Source organism: Schistocerca americana, chromosome 5 (assembly GCF_021461395.2).
Source record: "Schistocerca americana isolate TAMUIC-IGC-003095 chromosome 5, iqSchAmer2.1, whole genome shotgun sequence".
Classification (NCBI taxonomy): domain Eukaryota; kingdom Metazoa; phylum Arthropoda; class Insecta; order Orthoptera; family Acrididae; genus Schistocerca; species Schistocerca americana.
In genome coordinates, this window is record NC_060123.1 from 429345142 (window position 1) to 429370716 (window position 25575).

Sequence of the window (25575 nt, forward strand, 5' to 3'; positions counted from 1 at the left end):
TCCCGTTTGTATTGTTCACTTCAACCACGATGGCGTTCGTAACTATGGTAAGCGTCATGCCTAGAGTGGTGAAAATTTGCATGCAGTGTTTGATATCAACGTTATCTGTCAGCTAGTGGATTGGAAATGTCGAGGTCAACTAAATAAACCGTAGCTTATGAATGTCGCTTAATTTATTATTTTCTGTTTAAGCGCGGTTCAAGTCACTGTCATCAGATCAAAGCGTAGAAATTGGAAAAAAAAGAAAGAAAGAAAGAAATTTTCAGCGTCGTATGAATGAAACCTCTGCCTAAGTTGGCTGTCAACTCAACTAAAGGTGTTTTACAAGGTATAAGATCCGATGATGTAATGGCAATAGCCGAAATGTCGTTATACGAGAGTGAGTCAAATGAAAACCTTAAATTTGTAATAACAAAAGGAAATTTCGCGCCGTTATCCTGTAAGTTGGTAAGCGTGCTACAAACAGCGTGCAGAATGGCCTGTAGATATCAGCATAGTGCAGATGCACACATACCGTCGCAGTATCAGTATAAAGATGACCGCCCCACTTGCGACTTGCACCAGGGAAGAACAGCGTTCTGTTACTCGGTTTTTGCATAGTGAAGGTGTGAAACCTATTGAAATTCAGCAACGAATGAAGGTTCAGTACGGTGATGTATGTTTGTCACAACAGCAAGTTTACGAATGGAGTAGGAAGTTCGCAAATGGTGTGACTTCAGTGGAAGATGCTCCTCGTCCAGGTCAGGCACAACGAGTTGTGACTTCACAGAACATTGCAGCAGTTGAAGCCGTAGTGAAGGGAAACCGGCGACTGACACTGAGTGACATTGCAACATGTTTACAGATTACTCACGGGTCAGCACACCACGCTGCGCATGATGTGCTCCAGTTTCACAAAGTGTCCTCAAGATGGGTACTACGGCAGCTGAATCCCGAAATGAGAGAACGACGTGTTGATGCTTGTGAAGAACTTCTTCGGCGCTTTGAACAAGAAGATGATGGCTTCCTTGCAAGAATCGTCACTGGGCACGAAAACTGGGTTCACTTCCACCAACCGGAAACGAAGAGAGCGAGCAAGGAATGGCACCATTCCTTATCACCAATATGTTTGGACCACTGAAAGACGCAATGGGAGGACAGAAATTCCGTTCTAATGAAGAGGTACGCCACGCGGTGCATGAGTAGTTGCGCGGACTACCAAATGAATTTTTTTCCAAACGAATTTATGCACTTTGTAAGCGCTGGAGGACTTGCATTGAGCGTGAGGGAGATTATGTTGAAAAGCGACACAGCTTTGTACCAATCCTGCACAATAAATAGTATTTAAAAAATGTACGAGGTTTTCATTTGACTCGCCCTCGTATAAGGTTTTATTACGAACATTATTATGTTATTGTTGGTCTATAGAGCGACGGTGTACGGCCACCCGCTATTGATGATAGTGAACAACTCTCGAAGTTAGTGCTCTTGCACTGCTCACGCTCTGGCGAAATTTAAGAGTACTGTATCATAATTATTTGTATGGAGAAGGATGCATGACGTGAGGACTAGGAGCAAAAACCCTGGAAAGAAAGTCCTGCGCCCACACCGGCCTAGCTAGATACGAGTACAGCGCGCATAACTGTGGCGCTCTTTGCATCCAGCACCCGGCATAAAACGGCTGACTACGGTAATTATGATTTACTGTTAGGTAACTTTAATGAGACTGAGGACTATTTCAGTAATATGCTGCAACTTAACCATGTCGACATTATGAGCCACAAGGGTTGTTAAGGTACACCGCATCAGTTTTTGCAAACGAACTAACTGCGCGTAGTTGATTGCTGCAGCCGAATGTCGTGTTTTGTAATCGACAGCTGGGTTGCACTGAAATAACTATGACTGACTGGAAGTAGGTCGATACTGCCATGTCGACCTCTTGAATACGGCCACAACAGCGCTAACAGCGGCAGACAGCCCATAAATAAATGGCGGCACGAAAGTGATTCTTACAAAAAGAAATAACAGGCATTGAGGGGTATTGTAACCTGAGGCAACACTGTTAGGGTCGATTCACACACATCTGACGTGACAAATCTCCTGTCTTATGTGATGTGTCCAATCCAAACTATGTGACACAGAGTTACAAAATTATAGATGCAGCAATACTCCAATAAAAATGGGGAAAAATAGTACAAAATCCATCTTAATATTTATTGTTAGTTATTATTTTATTAACAGCAAGATGTTATGAACCAAGTTACTTCAATTTACGTTGCTCATCTGTTACAGAAAATGATTACAAATTTAGATTTCCGTTTAGCCATGTACATGGTGAGCAAAACAAAAAGCCTTGGAAATACCTCTCCTTAAATATTAAATACCATCATTCTGTAACTGCACTATCAAATCGGACAGGTCCAGCACCTCGTTTGTACCTTTGCTTGCATACCACTAAATCTCGTTCCACCTTCTCCTCCTCCACTTCAGTCTTATGACTGTGTAACAAACTGCCGTATAGCCCGCCTCTTGTCCAATACTACCCTACGTTCAATACGAAGCTTTAAACTGAAACAGCATCTATTTTCATACTCCGCAAGCCACCGTAGGTTGCTTGGCGGAGGGTACCCTGTACTACTACCACCATTTCCTTTCCTGTTCCACTCGCAAATAGAGAGAGGGAAAAACGACTCTCAATATGCCATCCTATGAGCCCTAATTTCTCGTATCATATCTTCGCGGTTCTTATACGAAATGTATGTTAGCGACAGTAGACACAATCTGCAGTCAGACTGAGATGGCGTTTCTCTGAATTTTCGGAATAGTGTTTCTAGAAAAGAAGTTTACCCTTCCTCTGTACAAGAATTTATCAGTACCTGCTTAACAAAGAGTTACAACAGTTTTTAATCAAAATAGCAACAGATAACCTTTCTACAATTACTGGAGAAAATTCCAAAATCGTAACAGGGAACGGAGAAGCGTTTTAACATATAACGAAGAAAATTCAAAACAGGTTTCGCAGGAGACGATCAGGAAGCAGAAGGCAAAGCAATTTGTATGCAAATGCTGTTTGGCAGGATTGCGGAGAAGGTGACTTAGTGCGTTTAGAGAACAACATACTTATAAAAGTGCATCCGTAATAACAAAACATTTTAACCAATAGGCAAGCAAATTAAAAGAAAACACAAGGACTGTTCAGCTTAAGCCTCTTACTTAAATGGGAGGCACAGTTATTCAACTGCAGTTGTGCAAGGAATACTATTTTAAAGGAAATATACATACACGGCAATTTCGCTGAAATGCGAGGTTACTCGAGCTGCACAGACGCCAAAAAAGCTGGCGAAATGCCAAGTTTCACTGAACTGAATGTTAGATGCCTTACATGAACAGGCGCAAGTAGTAAAATTAATTTTATTTCAATTGCAAGGACGTTCAAAATCCAGTCACCATAGATTGCTTCCGCTTATGGGTGACAGTTCAAAATTTATAGTGAGCCACCTGACTGTCAGTCAAAAGCCTCCACGAGCTCATGTGCTAAAGTAACATTAGATCAACTGCGTCTGAATAGTCGACCAGCAGCACCCTCTCAACAACAGTAATTACAGGCCAGACAATAGTGACAACCATGTGCAAATTTTTCTCGGCGGCAATCAGTCCACATTTGTTACAAAAGTTGACCAACATTCATACGTTCTCGCTACTCTCCTTTCTGAAAGAGAATTCCATCTAATCAGTGCCCCTCTAACACCGACACCTATGTAAATCGTAGTCCGCCGCGCACCCTCATAAGCAATCGCCGGCCAAGCCGACTCTTGGTTTTGTGACCAGCCAGCAGCCACGAGGGAAACTGCCCATAGGCGCTGCAGTCGGCAACTTCCTACCCCTCCCCAGAGGAGTCGTTTAAATCATCTTTTCAGGCCATGCCTTCTCACGGCCGGCCAGGGAAGCCATAGAAATCTCTGAGCGGAGATAGGCGAGCACAGTGACTACCAAAAGCGCACTCGCACCGATCACGAACCTATCGATCACAAATGTAGCACCCCGCCTCTTACAGTGCTTTGATGTTTTCCTTTGATCCGAACTGATGGGGATACCAGATCCTTGAGCAGTACATAAGAACAAGTCGCACTAACGTCCTATTTATGGTATCCATCACAGATGAACATTTTCCTAAAATTATCCCAATGCACCAAACATTCGCCTTCCGTTTGTGCCGTATTGAACTGGGGACCTAGAAACGACGGAGAGGTTTCGTCCCCGCCGTAGCCCTCAGTGGTTCACAACCCCACAACACGCCACAGCAGTCCACTCACCCCACCGCCTACCCACACCGAACCCAGGGTTATTGCGCGGTTCGTCCCCCAGTGGACTCCCCCGGGAACGTCTCACACCAGACAAGTGTTACCCCAATGTTTGCGTGGTAATTATGGTGTACGCGTATGTGGAGAAAGTGTTTGCGCAGCAATCGCCGACATAGTGTAACTGAGGCGGAATAAGGGGAACCAGACCGCATTTGACGAGGCAGATGGAAAACCGCCTTAAAAACCATCCACAGACTGGCTGGCACACCGGACCTCGACACTAATTCGCCGGGCGGATTCGTTCCGGGGACCTGCACGCCTTCCTGCCCAGAAAGCAGTGCGTTAGACCGCACGGCTAACAGGGCGGGCCTTTTCGTCTTCCTTACCACAATCCTCAAATGCTGGTTCCGTTTCATATCGCTTTGAAACGCTACACCCAGATATTTAAACGACGTTCCGGCGTCAAGCAGGATGCTACTGATGCTGCATCCGAACATTATTTTCCTACTCATCTGATGAACTTACATTTTTCTACATTTAGAGCTAGCTGTCATTCACCACACCACCAAGAAATTTGTCTTAGTCACTTGTATCCTCCTACTGTCACTCAACTTCCACATTTTCCCATACACCCCAGCACCGTCAGCAAACAACCGAAGATTGTTGCCGATACTGTCCGCCAGATGATTTGTTTGTATAGAAAGTAACAGCGGTCCTAACGCAGTTCCCTGGGGCACTCCTGACTCGAGCGTTGTTGCTGGTGAACACCCGTCGTCGAGGACAACATTCCGATTTCTATTAGCCGTAGGTCCTCTAACTGGGGAGGTATCAACACTGGTGTCCCACAGGGTTCATTTTTGGGTCCCTTTTGTTCTTAATATATATTAACGACTTGCCACCCTATATTCATGAAAATGCAAAGCTAGTTCTTTTTGCTGATGGTACAAGTATAGTAATCACACACAACAAGCAAGAATCAGCTGAGGAAATTGCAAATAATGTCTTTCAGAAAATTATTAGGTGGTTCTCTGCATATGGACTCTCACTAAATTTTGAGAAAACACAGATTATACAATTCTGTACAGTAAATGGCAGAACACCATTGATAAATATAGACTATGAACACAAGCCTGTTGCTACGGCAGAATACTCAAAATTTCTGGTTGTGTGCATTAATGAGAAATTGAATTGGAAGAAACACATCGATGATCTGCTGAAAGGGTTAGGTTCAGCTACTTACGCTATTAGGATTATTGCAAATTTTGGTGATAAACATATCAGTAAATTAGCCTACTATGCCTATTTCGATTCACTGCTTTCATATGGCATCATATTTTGGGGCAAGTCATCATTAACAGAGAAAGTATTCATTGCACAAAAGCGTATAATCAAAATAATAGCTGGAGCCCACCCATGGTCACCTTGCAGACAGTTATTTAAGGAACTCGGGATATTCACAGTACCTTCGCAATACATACATATACTCTTATGAAATTTGTCATTAATAATCCATCCCAGTGAAAAAATAACAGCGAAGTACATACCTACAAGACTAGAAGAAAGGATGATCTTCACTATTCTAGATTAAATCTCACTTTGGCACAAAAAGGGGTGCATTACGCTGCCATAAAAATCTTTGGTCTTTTGCCAAATAGTATCAAAGTCTGACAGCTAGCCAACCAACATTTAAAACCAAATTAAAAGAATTTCTGAATGACAACTCCTTCTACTCAATAGATGAATTCTTAGATATAAAGCAGTAATTGCACAAAAAAAATGTGTAAAAAAACTTATGTTAAAGTGACACGTTCCACACCATTACGAAATGTCGTATTCATGATCCACGGAACAAGGATTAATGTATGTATGTGTGTATGTATGTTCTGATTCCTGTTACTCAAGTCTTAAGAAGTCTTCGAGCCACTCACATATCTGGGAATCTAATCCATACGCTCGTACCTTTATCTTTTATCATCAGCGAGCTTTCCTTCCTGTACGTACCACCTACTACGTATCCTTTCGTCCTTCAGGAAACCAGCATCTCTTTGACACTGTAATCTAGTTTTTCACCAGCCCTTTCTATTTCTGTTTACTTCCTTCCAACTCGTCTCCTAATATTATCTTATTTTTTTCTGGCTATTTCTGTTACCAGTTGGCTTCTCCACATTCATTCCTCCTATACTACTGCCACACATTTCTGTTAGATATATTCACATTCGACAAGAACGAAACGAGGAAATAACATGACGCAATGACATTTCTGTATATGTGCAGAAGTGACTTGATCAGGTTGGCGAGGATGAGGGCATCATTAATCAATGAAAGAGACGGTTAAAAATATTGATAACAGTATATTCAATGTACAGAATACAGACTGCCGCCCCAATGTCGGTATGTGAAGCCGTCAGCTCGTGTTGGCGGGCAACGAGGTGAAGTTAATTATGATGTAGGAACAAAATCCGGAAAAAGGATTGCGAAAAGAATCACGTCGTCACCTGCCGCAAGTCAGCCTCGGTGAGCTTCCGGCCCGAAATCGAAGCTCCATGCGGCAACAAGTAGAAATGACATGACTTCCCTCCCACGTTCCTTATTGGCTATCCGCAGCGGGTGGGTAGGGGGCATTTTGTCGGCGTATCACGTTCCACGCGAACAGACTTCCTCTTCTTAACCGATGATCTTACTTATAACGTAGGCCACGTGAATTGTTCAGTGTGGTTGTAATTAGACTTTCTCTACTTGAGAGGGCCCCCGTGAAAAACGAGTGATCTTAGGACAATGACAGTTTGTGAAAACAATTGTGACGACATGCTGAAGAGAAGTAACGACTAAACCAATGAAAGAAACATATTTTCATTTCCGCAAGAGAGGATAACGTGCTTCAAACGTTGCTCAGTATGATGACCATCTGCATCCATGACTGCCTGTAGCCGCTCTAGAGACACCATTTCACAATTGTTCGCAGTACTTTTTTATCGGTGGTCCACGGAATATTCAGCTGTCGTTACACAGCTCGTGTACTGCCTGAAGATCGCACATTACGTCCAGCATTCTCAGCCACGACACCAGTAACTTCTTCAACACCCTGCGGTGCAATTGGCCGTCGGCCTCTCCCAGGAGCAATTCCCAAATGGCCAGTTATCTCGAACTTCTGGATCATGGTCTTCAACTCCGGTGGTGAAAAAGCACTTCTCAGTATTCCTTTAATGCGTCGATACTCGCGAAAAGTAGCAGCATTATTAGTTTGTTGATAAAACAGCTTTACGAGTAAAGCTCTGCACATCTTGTCCAGATCCACGTTGACTGTCTGCAGCTGTAATGCACAGTGGTGCTTGTGTTTGAACCCTACGTCGCAGTACCAGTGTCGGCGCCTAGCGGCAAGTCGTGACACTAACACTATTAGCAACGCCAATCTTGCAGCGCACTGCCTGGCCAGCACTCCTATAAAGTTGGGCACCCATAAGTTAAACAGTTTTCCGTCCTTAATTGCTCAAGCAGCGGAAGTTTAATTATAACCACCCTGTGGCTGAGAGTACAAGAAAAATTTAAACTGAAATATTAGAAATACACGTCACAATTGCTAGGTGACTTGCACATATAGGGTGAGTCACGAGGTAACTCCCCCCCCCCCCCCCCCTCCAAGTTGCTGGAGGAGCGGCAAAAGAGTTCCGAAACATGCCACGGTGTATGGAGCGCTACACTTGTGTTCACAGGACACACGATCAGTCTTAGGTAGACAAGTGCAGCGAATGGTACGTTTGCAAAACAACCACGTTGTTGATACTGCAGTCACTGTTTACTGTTATTGTCTCCTGTGTGCAGTACACTTTGCGATGCCGTACAAGTTTTCGTCGCAGGAGTATGGAGAGATGGTGTACCATGTTGGGCTTCTGTGATGGTAATGCGAAAGCTGCAGTTGCCGAATATCACCGTCGGTATCCTAATCGTAGGATTCCGAATACTAAAACATTTAGTGGAACATATCGAACATTGCTAGAAACTGGTACTCTTGCCAGTATTCGTATTCACTCCGAAACACATCGTGAAGTTCAGGAAGAGGAAAACATTCTTAATTCAGTAGAGCGCAGTCCTCATTCAAGTAAAAGACGCCTAGCTACCCGACTGAACGTTTCACAATCAAAGGTATGTAGGATTCTTCATGAGAATGGACTATATCATTTTCATGTGCAGAAAGTTCACCATTTAGAGCCACATGTTTGTGCCAACCATTTGCTCTTTTGTAACTGGTTAAATGGAAATCGGCAGCTCTATCGCTTCATAATGTTCACTTTACAAGAGATGGCATCAGTAACATGCATGTCTGGGCAGACGAAAATCCCCAAGCCACAGTAGTATCTCAGTTTCAACGCAGATTCGATGCCAGTGTCTGGTGTGGTGCTGTGTGTGACCAGTTACTGGGGCCGTTTATTCTCCTGGAAAATTTAAATGGTCAGATGTACGGTAACTTTTTACGAGAAGATTTACTGCAGCTTCATGAAGATGTTCCTCTGGAAACAAGACGCCACGTGTACGTCCAACATGAAGGGGCACCTGCACACTTCCACCATATGGTAACAGCTTATCTTAATCAGCAATTCCCACATCGATGGATAGGTCAGGGGCTCTATCAACTGGCCTGCCAGATCCTCGGATTTAACACCCCTGGATTACTGCGTCTGGGGGTGGATGAAAGACATCGTGTACGAAGTTAAGCTGGAAACACGAGAAGGATTGATACAACGCATTTTCGATGCCGGAACGAGCGTGTGAAATTACAAAATTCTACTCAAGCGGTTCGCTCCCGTGCAAATCTTCGCCTTCAAATGCAGGGAGGAAATTTTGAACACTTGCTTTAAATCCATCCTGAATGCAAGGGACTGCTACAAATTTTTTTAAAATTAATTATTACGTGCATTTTTGATAGTGAAATCCTACAATAAAAGTCTTTTTCTGCCATTTTCCTGAGTTTTTCAATTACCGTAGCTCCTTAATTATGGATCTGGTCCCATTACTTTTATTTACATTTTCTGTTCCAAATAACATAAGGAATACCCTCCAGAAACCGGGGGAAAACTTCTTGAGTCACCCTGTATAATAATAATAATAATTATTATTATTAATGATAATAATCTGTATGTACTGCTCAACGTACTACACATGTTGTAACGTTACCTCAGGAAGATAGTCCGGTTGTATGTAATAGAGGGCCTGGAGGCCCTATTGTTCCCAGGTGAAATAAATGCGCCGCGTGGGATTAGCCGAGCGGTCTAGGGCGCTGCAGTCATGGACTGTACGGCTGGTCCCGGCGGAGGTTCGAGTCCTCCCTCGGGCATGGGTGTGTGTGTGTGTGTGTGTGTCCTTAGGATAATTTAGGTTAAGTAGTGTGTAAGCTTAGGGACTAATGACCTTAGCAGTTAAGTCCCATAAGATTTCACACACATTTGAACATTTTGAAATAAACGCATAAATAAATAACGCATAAATAAAACAAATATTAATACAAAAACCCATGAATTCAACATGCCCATCCAATAGACGTACTTCCTTAGTCATATCCTCCTCGCTCCGCAACACGCAGAGGATAATTTTGCAGTGTAACACAACATGCAGTTGCAGTACTCGTTGGCAAGAAATATAGCTTTTTCGTTTGATAGGGATACTCCTACGATGTAAAATTTTTCATCGTCCTGATTCGAACCAGTTGCCTTCGGATAGTGCTGAATCATTTCCTAGCAATTTAGCGACTGCTGTCATGGAACCGGAAAGCTCAATTGCAAGGCTACTACCGAGCCGCTCCGAACGGCAAGGGTAGCGCTATCTACTGCCGGCCCACTTGTGTGGCTTAGCGGTAATTATATTTATGGGCCAGTGCGTAGAGCTGTGATTAAAGTCCAGAGAACAAGGTTAGACAACTGAATTATATCACTTTCGTATAACTTAACGATGTAAGCAGCACACAGCAGGAGAGTTCTCAGAAGGCAGTTGCCGTTCGGAGTGACATCTCGTGGCAATGATGACAGTTGTGAGCTACTAAGCCGCCCGGTTGGCCCTGGATCAGTCTACCTGTTACTGAAAACCCTATCAAAATCTTCGCAGTAGTTCCTGAGGTTTGATACAGATAGAAAAAAGTAAAACACGATTTTAATTTGTAAGATGTACAGGGGGAGCAAGAGGAGAAAGAGAAGAAGACGATGATGATACGAGGGCGGTTCAGAAAGTAACCTCCGATTGGTCACAGTGCGGGTTGTGGGGGGGAGTAGCGACGCCATCTGTGCGTTCACGCACTCAACAGGTCAGTCGGCATCAAGCCGTGGTCGAGTGAACGTCGTACCTGCGCTAGTTTAGTTTTTGTGGCAGTTTGAAATGTGTGCTGCAATAGAAAACCCCGCCAAATGTGAAGTGCGTGCTGTCATAAGGTTTTTTACAGCCAAAGGATATTCTGCAGCAGCTATTCATCGTGAGCTTTGTGCCGTGTACGGACCAAGAGTTATGAGTGAAGGAGTTGTCCGTGAATGGGTACGTTTATTTAAAAGTGGACGAGAAAACGTTCATGATGAAGAGAGGAGTGGTAGACCATCATTGGTGACTGACGAACTCGTTCAGACAGTTGATGCAAAAGTTCGTGAAAATCGACGTTTCTCAATGTCGGAGTTGTCTACTGGTTTTCCACAGATTTCTAAGACTCTCTTGTACGAGACAGTGACAGCAAGATTGGGTTACCGTAAGTTCTGTGCACGATGGGTGCCCAAAATTCTTACCGACCACCACAAAACTCAAAGAATGGCCTCTGCATTAGACTTTCTGTCACGTTATGAGGACGAAGGAGAACCATTGTTAAACAGAATCGTGACCGGTGACGAAACCTGGATTAAGTACGTGAACCCTGAGACAAAAGAACAATCAAAGATGTGGGCACATTCAAATTCGCCTACCAAACCAAGAAAAGCCTCGCAAGATTTTTCTGCCAGAAAACTGATGGAAACGGTGTTTTGGGATGCCAAAGGGGTGTTGTTGGTTGAATTCATGGAACGTGGTACGGCCATTAATCAAGACGTGTACTGTGAAACAAAAAAAACTTACGACGGGCTATACAGAACAAACGCCGTGGTATGCTGACTTCCGGTATCGTTTTTTTGCACGATAACGCCCGTCCTCACTCTGCTGGCAGAACAACGGCCCTTCTTGAGTCCTTCAAGTGGGACGTTATCAACCATCCACCTTAAAGCCCAGACCTGGCGCCAAGTGATTATCACCTCTTCATGCATTTGAAGAAATGGCTCGGGTCACAGCGGTTTGATGACGACGAAGAGCTCACAGATGCGGTCACAGGCTGGCTCCAGGCACAAGCGGGTGATTTTTATGCAGAAGGAATTTCAAAGCTTGTGAAGAGATACGATAACTGCCTCAATCGCTATGGAGACTATGTAGAAAAATAGTGCCAAGATGTAGTTATAAGATGTATGTATTAAAATATTTTAATTTAACTTGGTGTATTTTTTTAAATCAACCGGAGGTTACTTTCTGAACGGCCCTCGTACATATAGGTGTTCAAAAAGTGGTATCAATAGTTCGTATGGCCCAATGGCCTAGTGCAGCTCTTTCAATTAGACGCCAGTTCATATCCGTAATGGGCAACATTGGGCTGATTCATGAATATGCGTGGGCATACAAACGCGAGAACGGACAACGACAGAAGACCACAGAACCGCGAAGATGGTGCGTCGGAGCGAGCGGAGAATCTTAACTCTGCAAGGAGCGGTGGAGATATAAACAGACGCTCGCAATCGCGCAGTCCCAGCCAGCGATGACAGCTACACCATTCACCGCTAGATGGCAATGACATCGTTTACACAACAGTATAACGGTGGTTGACTTCACTTCGTCACAGTTCAGCCAATTTGCACGAAATATTTATAAATCATACACACAAACCTTCGACGTAAATCGTTCTACCTAACAGTGAAAATCGTACCAAAGTTACAACAGTAGCTCGTGACATTAACACGAACATACAGATAAAAGCGAGCAGAGGACTTCCATTTATTACTCATGTTAAGAAGAAGACAAGAGCAGAGGCGCCAAATGGCGAATGCTTCTGCCTATCCAGAATCGCGAAGCGCGGTTTCTCAGTGTCACTGTATACGTGTGCGTTGTTAATGCAAACAGTCTCCATTTTCCGTTTTTGCTGAATGCGGGGACTCTGCATCCTCGTTAATGAGGAGCACACAGCACGTTGAGATTCAAATTAAACTGCTGAAATGCTTTTTATCTCCCACTCTAAACACTGTCTGACAGAACCATTGTTTTATTCTGCACTGCTATTCGAAAGAACGACTACTGTTGACTTTTTTTTTTCACGTACGGTAATATTTACTGCGGACAGTGTATTTAGGTGTGGGCACGTGACAGGTCGAACGCATGTTATGTATTCTAATGAAGTTACGCTGCGTGAAAATGAACACCGTGATGAACTGGTTAACAGTTCTGCGTAAAGGTGACGTAACATTTGTGTACGGCGCGAAAGGTAAAAAATTCTCACAGTTCGTTATAGAAGTGATTAACATGACTTAAGTATTCAGTTATTCCCGATAAGTTCCAATTAAACATGAAAATACAAATAAGAATGACTTATTTTATACTACAACTGCATCTATACTCCGCAAACCACCTTACAGTGTGTGGCTGAGAGTACTTTATGTGTCAGTTCCCCATTTTCCTGCTACAGTCGCGGATGGTTCGTTGGAAAGATCGTTGGTAAGCCTCCATGTGGATTCGAAACACACTAATTGTTCTCATGGCCTTCTCGCGATATATACATAGGAGGAAGCAGTGTATTTGTTGGTTCTTCTACGAGATTACGGTCTCGGCACTTTAACAATACACCACACCTGCATGCAGAAAGCCTGTCTTGCAGCACCTGCCACTTGAGTTAGCTCAGCATCTCCGTGACACTTCGCGCTTACTAAATGAAACTGTAACAAAACGTGCTTCTCTTCTTTGGATCTTCTGTATTTCCTCTATCAATCTTATATGGCAGTAACGAAATGTTTTTCGAACAACGGAGTAAATTTTACTGAGGATTCTTCCAACGAATCTCAATCTGGTATATGCCTTACCTGCGATTAATTTTATGTGGTCGTTCCATTTCAAATCTCCCGTATTCGTACTCCTAGATATTTTATGGAATTAAGTGCGTCCAGTGACCGTTCTGCAACTACTGATGCCAACTGTCACTTCCTGCACCAAGCGTCGATCGTCTGCAGGTCTTTCCGTATTTCGCTACAATTTCCTAGTTTTGTGACTTCTCTGCAAACAGCAGCATTATCCGTGAAAAGCCTCATGCGACTTTCGATGTTGTTACTAGGTCATTTATATATATTGTGAAAAGTAGTAGTCTTATTTTTATAGACCCTCGTCGCCAGTTTTGTAAAGGCCTCGTCGCTACTACTGTGGAGACCGAGTTGCCACTATTTTACGATAGGCTGAGTTCGTGAAACGGCTTCTGCTGCAGCACACCGCTAAAAATATTTCTCCTATGCCCCAGGGTCAGGTAACAGGATAGGAGAACGAAGGTTCTACAACACTCCAATAAATTAGTAACAAAGTGACACAAATGAGTTAAAATGTTTACTTATTTTTGCAACTAGTTGAATAACGAAGTCTGCAACATTGCTTGTAATATAACACAAAAAAGGGCCCTCAATCTCTAAGTGCAAATAATTGTAGGTAAACTTCACAGTACATAGCAAATGCGATTTACAATAAGTCTGTCCACTTCTAATAATTCACTAAACGACGTTCCCTGTCTAAGATAACTCTCCAAGATGATCTATAACCAAGTGGGCGAGAGCTGCTCTTCTGTCTTCCGAACACGCTACTGTCCGTTGTCGTCCGGTCATTGGCGGATTGTACTTCGTCGGCAATTGGCCGAGGCGAAGTCGCTATGTTCATCCTCAGCGCAACTGGCGTGTCTCTATGGCACCGATACCAGCTCCTGTCTTTGCGTCTGTGGTGCTTTTGGTCTGGCTGTGTCTTGTTCGGACACCACAGGACTTACAACACTGCCTTGGAGTACGCCGAAGACTCCTCTTCATTGACAGTGACAGGCGGTGTTTTGTTCGCTAGAAACTCTTCAACGTCATCAGACAGTTGGTTTGATATTCCGCACGCTCAAATTTTTTTCATTAGGCGGCACTGCGGAACTGTATTGGACGCCTTCCGGAAGTCAAGGAATACGGCGTCTACCTGGGCGCCTCTGCCAACTGTTTTCTGTGTCTTATGGACAAACAAAGCGACCTGGATTTCACACGATCGCTGTTTTCTGAACCAATGTTAATTCATGCAGAGGAGATTTTCAGTCTCTAGAATTGTCATAATACGTGAACATTAAATACGTTACAAAATTCTACAACAGACCTACATCATAGATAGAGGCCTAAAGTTCTATGTCTTTGTTCGGTGACCTTTGTTGAAAACGGGAATGACCTGCGCTTTTTCCGATCATATGGAACGCTTCGCTCCTCGAGAGACCTACGGTACATTCTCGCTAGAAGAGGAACAAGTTCTTTCGCATACTCGATCTAGAATCGAACTATATTCCGTCAGCTCCAGTGGACTTCCGCTTTTTGACGATCTCAGTTTCCTTTTTTTCCCCTTGGCCAGTTATTTACTTAGATGGGAATATCTCTTCCCACTACTATGCAAGTTAAGAAAATTATTCTACCAGAGATGTAGGGTGCTGTTTGTGCGTCACGGATTTATTTGAATAGTTGGACAGATTTTAGTTATTAAAATAATTCGGACTTTCTTCGACTTTTTGCTCAACTTTCCGCAGTTGTTAAATAAATCGCTGCAGTCTTCTGCGTTGTGCACGTTCTGATGTTTCTAATCGTTTCATGAATCACTCCCGTGGGCGAAAGGTGAGAGCGTCATGTTCCGAACTTGTAGACTGTTCTTGAAAGACATAATTGTCTCCTTTTGACTATTAAAACCATACAAAAATATCCAAAATTTCAATTTCGGCAATTTGACCATTTTCAATTGGAGTACAGCGCACTGCATAAAGAGAATGCACATACAGTACTGAGTCATTCATCTGTTTACAAAATGGCACCAAGTAACTGAAATCATTCAAATCTCAATGTGTACAATGTTCTGCACTTTACACTAGCTGCCACTTGAAAATGGCTAAAGAGCACAAATTGATTTACATTATTTCATGACTATATTTTAATAGTCAAAGCCAATGATAATGCGTTTCAAAAAGTTTTATATTATTGAATCACAACAAAGAAATTAAAAAAAGAGAAAGAAAACAGACAGCGAACAAATATGCCTTCCGATTACTAACGAAATTTTTATGACGTAAAAATGCTTTATCCGCAAATGCTTGAGCATTGTAAACACTATTATTAATATCGTACGAAAGAAAGTGCTAATATTAACATACAACTTCATTATTTTATTTGTTCGTTTTTGTCGATCAGAACCGCTTTAACTCTTGTGGCTTTTGGCAGCGAGCTTAGCTTTTTTGAGCCCAGAATCTCCGCGTTCTTTATGTGTGGTTTTCTGTGCGGTTCTCTGTCCCTAGCTGCAAGGCGTCTTGTTTTAAAAATCTCTTTATGTACCAGATCTTCGCCAAAGACGTTTGGAGGGATTCTTTGGTATTTTTAAGTCAGGGGATATCAGTTATTGTTTTTTGATCTAAAATGTCAAAAATCTTTATGGTAAATCTGTTTATGTGCATTTACTTTAAGTGAACATTTTTTTCTTTTATCACCGTAGTTCTTTTAATTGCATCCAGGAACTACTCAAATGACTTAGCGTCCTTCTTACTCAGACTAACTGTATACTGCTTTCAGAAATGTTATAACTGAAGCGCCAAAGAAACTGGTATAGGCATATGTATTTAAATATAGAGATATGTAGACGGGCAGAATACGGCGCTGCGGTTCCCAACGCCTATATATGGCAATAAGTGTCTGGCGCAGTTGCTAGATCGTTTACTGCTGCTACAATGGGAGGTTATCACGATTTAAATGGGTTTGAACAGGTCGGCGAACGGGCAATGGGACACAGCATCTCTGAGGTAGCGATGACATGAACCCAGTGGTACAGCTGTTGAAGAGGTAGAATGTTCAGTTCGTTCCAGAGCCCAGCTTCCAACTTCTCTGCTTTCAGCTCCTGAGGAAAATTGGGCTGCCATTCCTCCACATACATTTGGAGACCTCGTTAAAAGCATCCCCGGCAGAATTCAAGCTGTCAAATCCGAAGAGTGGACACTCCCCGTACTAACGTTCACTGACAGGTGTACCGATACTTTGGATAAGATAGTGTGTGAGTCCACTTTTTGAAAAAGAGTAACCAGCCCTTTGATTGTGCATTATTTATATTTTGTAATATCCTGATTTAGGCTTTATTCCGTTATCAAGCACAATGCTAAAAGCTGTTAGGCCATTATTAAGTCATATTTGTTAAGACAGTCCCAAGCTGGTAAATAAGGCAAACACCTGTCTTTAGAATGTAACAGTCATGTGTTAGCCATGTTTACCTCCCTTGGAATGCCTTAACAAATACCACTTAATAATGGTACTCCATAATGGCATAAATGCCTAAATCTGGATAGTATAAAAAATAAATATGATAATACACAGTCAAATGGCGGTTTAGTCTTTTCAAAAGTATTTCGCGACTGTGGCTCGACGCCATCGAAAATTTCTGATAACTCAGCTAGTTCCGTGATTTTGTTTAGCAGGTTAATTTGCATACGCGCGGTTTCGGTAACGTTTGGCAGACGTCGCCGGAAAAAGCTGCGCCGCATACAGCGCTCCTATACGTTCGATTTCCATCCTTAGTGGTTTGTGGCCTCTTTTTCTCAGTTTCGTTCGCCAGGTTCAGATGATTTCATCGAGATCACAGGTGAAATGCAGCCTACTGATTCTAGAGTACTGCGATTCTGAACTTATTACATAAGGGAAATGACAGACAGTATTCCGAAGTTGACCACTGATTTATTTAGCTGACGCGAGAGAGTTACACAGAGAAATGCTCACTCATCTCCAGAGAGACGCCGCGAGTCGGAGACATCGTACTTCATTCTTGTTGCTTCCATTGCGCTGGAAGAAATGGGGACGGCAGCCAATTGTGTGGGCGATCTGTTAGTATGAAGCTGCCGGCCGGGGCGACCGAGCAGGTCTACGCGCTTCAGTCTACGGTTGCAGGTTAGAATGCTGCCTCAGGCATGGATGTGTGTGATATCCTTAGGTTTGTTAGGTTTAAGTAGTTCTAAGTTCTAGGGGACTGATGATCACAGCAGTTAAGTCCCATAGTGCTCAGAGCCATTTCAACTATTTTGAGTATGAAGCTCACTTGACCCTATGACAGTGATTTGACCACTCTCTCCGTTCGAAAAATGGCGAAAAACCTGTACATGCACTGCACACTCGCCGCGCGGGGTAGCCGCGCGGTTTGAGGCGTCATGCACGGTTCGCGCGGCTCCCCCCCGTCGGAGGTTCGAGTCCTCCTTCGGGCATGGGTGTGTATGATGTCCTTAGCATAAGTTAAATTAAATAGTGCGTAAGCCTCGCGATCGATGACCTCAGCAGTCTGGTCCCATAGTCCTTACCACAAATTTCCAAATACTGCATACTGTGTTGCGAGTCTCAGCTGAAAACGTCCAGCAACGTGACGCATACCAACCAGCCAACGAAGACATGTATCATTCTTTATTCAGAGGAATGATTTTTCCTGTACTCGTAATAAGCTTGCATACGGATTAAATGTTAATCCACATATTCCACAGCCATTGAAATACTTTAGTACTGCCTTGGTAGCGATAGGTCAAGGTGTTTATGGAGAAACGCTTTCAAATTTTTGTCAGCGTATTTTATACAGAAACCACACAGGTGAAAGTGTCCGAGGTTGACTGAAAGAACTCAGAATTGCAAACTTTCAGTACAGTGCTTTCATTCTCTGGAAAAGTGAGCGGTCTAAGGCGCTGCAGTCATGGACTGTGCGGCTGGTCCCGGCGGAGGTTCGAGTCCTCCCTCGGGCATGGGTGCGTGTGTTTGTCCTTAGGATGATTTAGGTTAAGTAGTGTGTAAGCTTAGGGACTGATGACCTTAGCAGTTAAGTACCATAATATTTTTTAAAAAATCTCTGAAAAAATTAAATTCTAGCACGTCAGAATTGCTATTACCTTGAGACACCTCGGTTCTTGGCAATAAAGACGGTCGGGTAACGGCCCGGGTTTCCCGTGTGCTGGGCAAACACAGGCACTGATTAAACCTTTCACCCAGCGTTAACGCGCTCGTAAAAGACGGCTGCCCTCAGATATATTCGATGCCGGTTCATCTCGGTAAATCTGCTCGCTGCGCTAAAATTAGTACGTTGCCGTAACCTATAGTAGCAGCTCTTTGAATTTTCACGGATAAAATACAGAGAGCGAAAGTTTACATGCAACTCGTACAGGAAACAGACTGAAAGGAAAGCAGTTATTGTGAAGGGAGTGAGACCGGGTTGTAGCCTATTCCCGATGTTATTCGATTTGTGCACTGAGCAACTACTAAGGGAAACTAAGGGCAGGCATGGAAATAGAATTTAAATTCAGGAAGACTAAACGATAGCTTTGAAGTTTGTCGATGACATTGGAATTCTGTCAGAGATAGTAAAGAAGTTGAAGGACAGTTGAATGTGAAACGTAACAACCTCAGTACCGACACCCATATGCTACGATTTTTCCCCAAATTTCTTTTATCGGCGATAAAGCCATTGGCAAAGTGTGTGACAGAGAGACACAAGTTGCTAATCCGTAAATAACCCTAATTTAACTTTATTACTCAAATCATTCATCTGATTATTGTGAATCGATTAGTATAATTAGAAAGTATCATTAACTAGAAGTATTAATACAGTACGATTCTGCAGATCTTAACGAGCTAATATACACATTTCAGTATAATGACCTATTCTATAGCACAATATTCCGATTTTCAAGCAACGCATTTTATTTTTCCTGAAATTAATTATCTTCCGTATTAAATCAATTTGAAGTTCAAAGAGGCGGCCACATTCCATTGTAAACTATTCTAACTGTTAATACCATCTGTAAGAGTCCGGACTTAGCTTACATACTTCTGTTGCCTATAACTTCCTGAATAACCTTGCGTACAGAACTAAACAATTACTTAATTAACAATATCATACAGACCTACAGAGTAATATTATTTTCAGTATGGCGTATGTTCATGTAAACAAGGGGATTCACATTGCAAAAGAAAAATAGTGTCCTTATATTTTCCTAAATTTGAAACCAGCAACATTTTTCTCTAATCCAATATTCCATTGCTTCTTGTAGTTCGTCGAAAGTAGTAAATTCCAATCTAACCAATTTTTAAAAAATTTTGTAATTTCCAAAATAACAGTTCGTTCTTACGCGACTGTTCATAAGACCCATCTCTACAACGAAAGAGTCAGTCTCTGTTGAGTTTGTAAAGGTGTACATCTGCCTGTATGACATGTCTATATGGAAATGTACCGTAGTCGGTCCGGTGGATACGTTAAACCAAGAACGTTTACCGAGCTAGCGACGCGTCTTGTGCCCTGCCGCTTATTACTGTATAACTGAGTCGTAGTTTTTGATACTTTTAATGTGAACTTATTCGTGGTACCATTGGCTGTGTCAGTCTCTAAGAATGACCCACAATGGCAGTGTTGTTTAATGAGGATAAAGGCTTACTGTGCACTCCTAACAAACAATGATCCTACGCGAGTTGAAGACCAGTGTGATATCCTGTCTAAACTGTGTTGCTATTTTAGAGTGTTACTTAGTTTGTCACTTACGTCGACTGCTTGTTGGCCACACAATAGTGAAATGCCGTGTTGTGGTTACCGCACTTGGGCTGCAACTCTAGAACTATTGCAAGGCTTAGTGCGTAGCCACACATTTATATGTACCGAATTGAAGTGTATGAGCCCGAACTGGCCATTAACAGTAGTTCAGACAACATCCGAGTGTTGAAGTTCAAAAATGGCTCTAAGCACTATGGGGCTTAACATCTGAGGTCATCAGTCCCCTAGCCTTAAAACTACTTAAACCTAACAAACCTAAGGACATCACACACATCCATGCCCGAGGCGCGATTCGAACCTGCGACCGTAGCAGCAGCACGGTTCCGGACTGAAGCTCCTAGAGCCGCTCGGCCACAGCGGCCGACGTTGCTGAACTCTTTAAACTTCAAGTTTTGGTGTGGACTACATTACTGAAAATTACACGACGAACAATCACAAACATAAAAAGGATTATGGTCTAATTAAAGCATGTGATGCGGGAGGGGGGGGGGATTTGATTAGCATATGAGACAAATTAGCAGACTAATTTTGCATTCTGCGCAGAAAAATACATAATAACAGAAATAAAGGAAATATAAATATGCAGCCTTCAATAGTACAAAAACCTTCAATGAAAACGAAAAGTAGCTGTGTGTCAACATCAAATAGGAAAGAATGTTCTGTTATTCTTTGTCTATAGAGCAACTACGTATCGTAGTGAACCTTTGACGGTGAACTGTATAGGGAAGAAGAAAGTAGCAGCTCTGGAAATGTGGTGCTACAGGAGACTGCTGAAGATTAGAATGGGAGACCAGCTAACTAACGAAGAGGCACTGGATCTGTTCGTCGTTCGGACCTTGCTTAATGTACTGTAATACAGCTGTAGTAAGGCGGATGTTCGAACGACTATACAAATGGCCACTGAACCGAGCTACACGAAAAGCGTTCCATCGCAAGCTCCTAGTTCAGATAGGAACCAAGCAACAAGTCCCCCACCCCCCTCCGCCCAAACGGCGATACTGCGCGTGGTCTTGTCATAAAAAAAAAACTATTATAAAGAGTATGAGTGATATTGGACGCCCTTGTCGTACTCATTTATTAAAACGCCGTTTTTTGTTTCAGCTATATCTATTACAATTTTTATATACTTTCATATTATAAAGCTCTAAAGTAATGTAGAAATGAGCCAGTGTAGCAGACAGCATGAATTTATTACATAACTAAAAAACGTCATTCTGTCAGCAAAAACAACTTCTACAGTACGGGATAACCCAATCTTGTACAGAGTCTTACGAACTCAAAATGAGTGGCATCTTCTTTTATACTCAGCAAGCCACCATACATCTACATCTACATCTATACTCCGCGAGCCACCTTACGGTGTGTGGCGGAGGGTACTTATTGTACCACTATCTGATCCCCCCTTCCCTGTTCCATTCACGAATTGTGCGTGGAAAGAACGACTGCTTGTAAGTCTCCGTATTTGCTCTAATTTCTCGGATCTTTTCGTTGTGATCATTACGCGAGATATATGTGGGCGGTAGTAATATGTTGCCCATCTCTTCCCGGAATGTGCTCTCTCGTAATTTCGATAGTAAACCTCTCCGTATTGCGTAACGCCTTTCTTGAAGTGTCCGCCACTGGAGCTTGTTCAGCATCTCCGTAACGCTCTCGCGCTGACTAAATGTCCCCATGACGAATCGCGCTGCTTTTCGCTGGATCATGTCTATCTCTTCTATTAATCCAACCTGGTAAGGGTCCCATACTGATGAGCAATACTCAAGAATCGGACGAACAAGCGTTTTGTAAGCTACTTCTTTCGTCGATGAGTCACATTTTCTTAGAATTCTTCCTATGAATCTCAACCTGGCGCCTGCTTTTCCCACTATTTGTTTTATGTGATCATTCCACTTCAGATCGCTCCGGATAGTAACTCCTAAGTATTTTACGGTCGTTACCGCTTCCAATGATTTACCACCTATGGCATAATCGTACTGGAATGGATTTCTGCCCCTATGTATGCGCATTATATTACATTTATCTACGTTTAGGGAAAGCTGCCAGCTGTCGCACCATGCATTAAACCTCTGCAGGTCCTCCTGGAGTACGTACGAGTCTTCTGATGTTGCTACTTTCTTGTAGACAACCGTGTCATCTGCAAATAGCCTCACGGAGCTACCGATGTTGTCAACTAAGTCATTTATGTATATTGTAAACAATAAAGGTCCTATCACGCTTCCCTGCGGTACTCCCGAAATTACCTCTACATCTGCAGATTTTGAACCGTTAAGAATGACATGTTGTGTTCTTTCTTCTAGGAAATCCTGAATCCAATCACAAACCTGGTCCGATATTCCGTAAGCTCGTATTTTTTTCACTAAACGTAAGTGCGGAACCGTATCAAATGCCTTCCTGAAGTCCAGGAATACGGCATCAATCTGCTCGCCAGTGTCTACGGCACTGTGAATTTCTTGGGCAAATAGGGCGAGCTGAGTTTCACATGATCTCTGTTTGCGGAATCCATGTTGGTTATGATGAAGGAGATTTGTATTATCTAAGAACGTCATAATACGAGAACACAAAACATGTTCCATTATTCTACAACAGATCGACGTAAGCGAAATAGGCCTATAATTATTCGCATCTGATTTATGACCCTTCTTGAAAATGGGAACGACCTGCGCTTTCTTCCAGTCGCTAGGTACTTTACGTTCTTCCAGCGATCTACGATAAATTGCTGATAGAAAGGGGGCAAGTTCTTTAGCATAATCACTGTAGAATCTTAAGGGTATCTCGTCTGGTCCGGATGCTTTTCCGCTACTAAGTGATAGCAGTTGTTTTTCAATTCCGATATCGTTTATTTCAATATTTTCCATTTTGGCGTCGGTGCGACGGCTGAAGTCAGGGACCGTGTTACGATTTTCCGCAGTGAAACAGTTTCGGAACACTGAATTCAGTATTTCTGCCTTTCTTCGGTCGTCCTCTGTTTCGGTTCCATCGTGGTCAACGAGTGACTGAATAGGGGATTTAGATCCGCTTACCGATTTTACGTATGACCAAAACTTTTTAGGGTTCTTGTTTAGATTGTTTGCCAATGTTTTATGTTCGAATTCGTTGAATGCTTCTCTCATTGCTCTCTTTACGCTCTTTTTCGCTTCGTTCAGCTTTTCCTTATCAGCTATGATTCGACTACTCTTAAACCTATGATGAAGCTTTCTTTGTTTCCGTAGTACCTTTCGTACATGATTGTTATACCACGGTGGATCTTTCCCCTCGCTTTGGACCTTAGTCGGTACGAACTTATCTAAGGCGTACTGGACGATGTTTCTGAATTTTTTCCATTTTTGTTCCACATCCTCTTCCTCAGAAATGAACGTTTGATGGTGGTCACTCAGATATTCTGCGATTTGTGCCCTATCACTCTTGTTAAGCAAATATATTTTCCTTCCTTTCTTGGCATTTCTTATTACACTTGTAGTCATTGATGCAACCACTGACTTATGATCACTGATACCCTCTTCTACATTCACGGAGTCGAAAAGTTCCGGTCTATTTGTTGCTATGAGGTCTAAAACGTTAGCTTCACGAGTTGGTTCTCTAACTATCTGCTCGAAGTAATTCTCGGACAAGGCAGTCAGGATAATGTCACAAGAGTCTCTGTCCCTGGCTCCAGTTCTGATTGTGTGACTATCCCATTCTATACCTGGTAGATTGAAGTCTCCCCCTATTACAATAGTATGATCACGAAACTTCTTCACGACGTTCTGCAGGTTCTCTCTGAGGCGCTCAACTACTACGGTTGCTGATGCAGGTGGTCTATAGAAGCATCCGACTATCATATCTGACCCACCTTTGATACTTAACTTAACCCAGATTATTTCACATTCGCATTCGCTAATAACTTCACTGGATATTATTGAATTCTTTACTGCTATAAATACTCCTCCACCATTGGCGTTTATCCTATCCTTGCGGTATATATTCCATTCTGTGTCTAGGATTTCGTTACTGTTCACTTCCGGTTTTAACCAACTTTCCGTTCCTAATACTATATGCGCACTATTTCCTTCAATAAGAGATACTAATTCAGGAACCTTGCCCTGGATACTCCTGCAGTTTACCAATATTACGTTAACTTTTCCTGTTTTTGGTCTCTGAGGACGGACATTCTTTATCAACGATGATAATGTCCTCTCTGGTAAGCCGTCAGGTATTTTATCGTTTCGCCCAAGGGGGGGTCCCTCTAACCTAAAAAACCCCCGTGTGCACGCCACACGTACTCTGCTACCCTAGTAGCTGCTTCCGGTGTGTAGTGCACGCCTGACCTGTCTAGGGGGGCCCTACAGTTCTCCACCCAATAACGGAGGTCGATGAATTTGCAACCATTATAGTCGCAGAGTCGTCTGAGCCTCTGGTTTAGACCCTCCACACGGCTCCAAACCAGAGGACCGCGATCGACTCTGGGCACTATGCTGCAGATATTAAGCTCAGCTTGCACTCCGCGTACGATGCTGGTTGCCTTCACCAAATCAGCCAGCCGCCGGAAGGAACCAAGGATGGCCTCAGAACCCAAGCGGCAGGCGTCATTCGTTCCGACATGTGCTACTATCTGCAGCCGGTCACACCCAGTGCGTTCAATAGCTGCCGGAAGGGCCTCCTCCACATTACGGACGAGACCCCCCGGCAAGCACACCGAGTGAACACTGGCATTCTTCCCCGACCTACCCGCTATTTTCCTGAGGGGCTCCATAACCCGCCTAACGTTGGAGCTCCCTATAACTAATAGGCCCGCCCTCTGTGACTGTCGGGACCTTGCCGGAGAATCGGCCACTGGCCCAACAGGCGAGGCACCCTGTGGTGGCTCGGAAACGATGTCATCACCACTAGGAAGCACCCCGTACCTGTTGGAAAGGGGTAAGGCAGCTGCCACGCGGCCAGATCCCACCTTCGCCTTTCGGCCAGGCACGCGCGAGCCCACCACTGTCCGCCATTCACCCTGGAGTGATGGCTGACCGGTAAGATGCTCACTGCCGGAAGACGCAGCGACATCAGGGGTTCCATGTGATTCCAAGGCCACCGAAGTAGGCATAGGTCTCACCACAGTTGCCCCAACGCCACTACGAGCCGACGCCTGCGCCTCGAGCTCGATGAGCCTAACAGACAAAGCCTCCACCTGCCCCCGAAGAGTGGCCAATTCTCCTTGCGTCCGCTCACAACAACCACAGCCCCTACACATGACTATGTTTACCCTACTCTATACGGTGACAAATTCCCAAGATAATCTTCTGATGAGCTACTCTGATAATCAAGAAACACTCACTGAAATACGAGACGCGAAAACTACGCTAGGTTTTCCCAGAAAAACTATTTAAAAGCTAAGCGCAGCAAATAAGTACAAAAACGCTTTATACAAACAGTACTCGCTGCTGCTGGTGCTGTCGCTCTGGCTGTCACAAGACAACTGCTGATT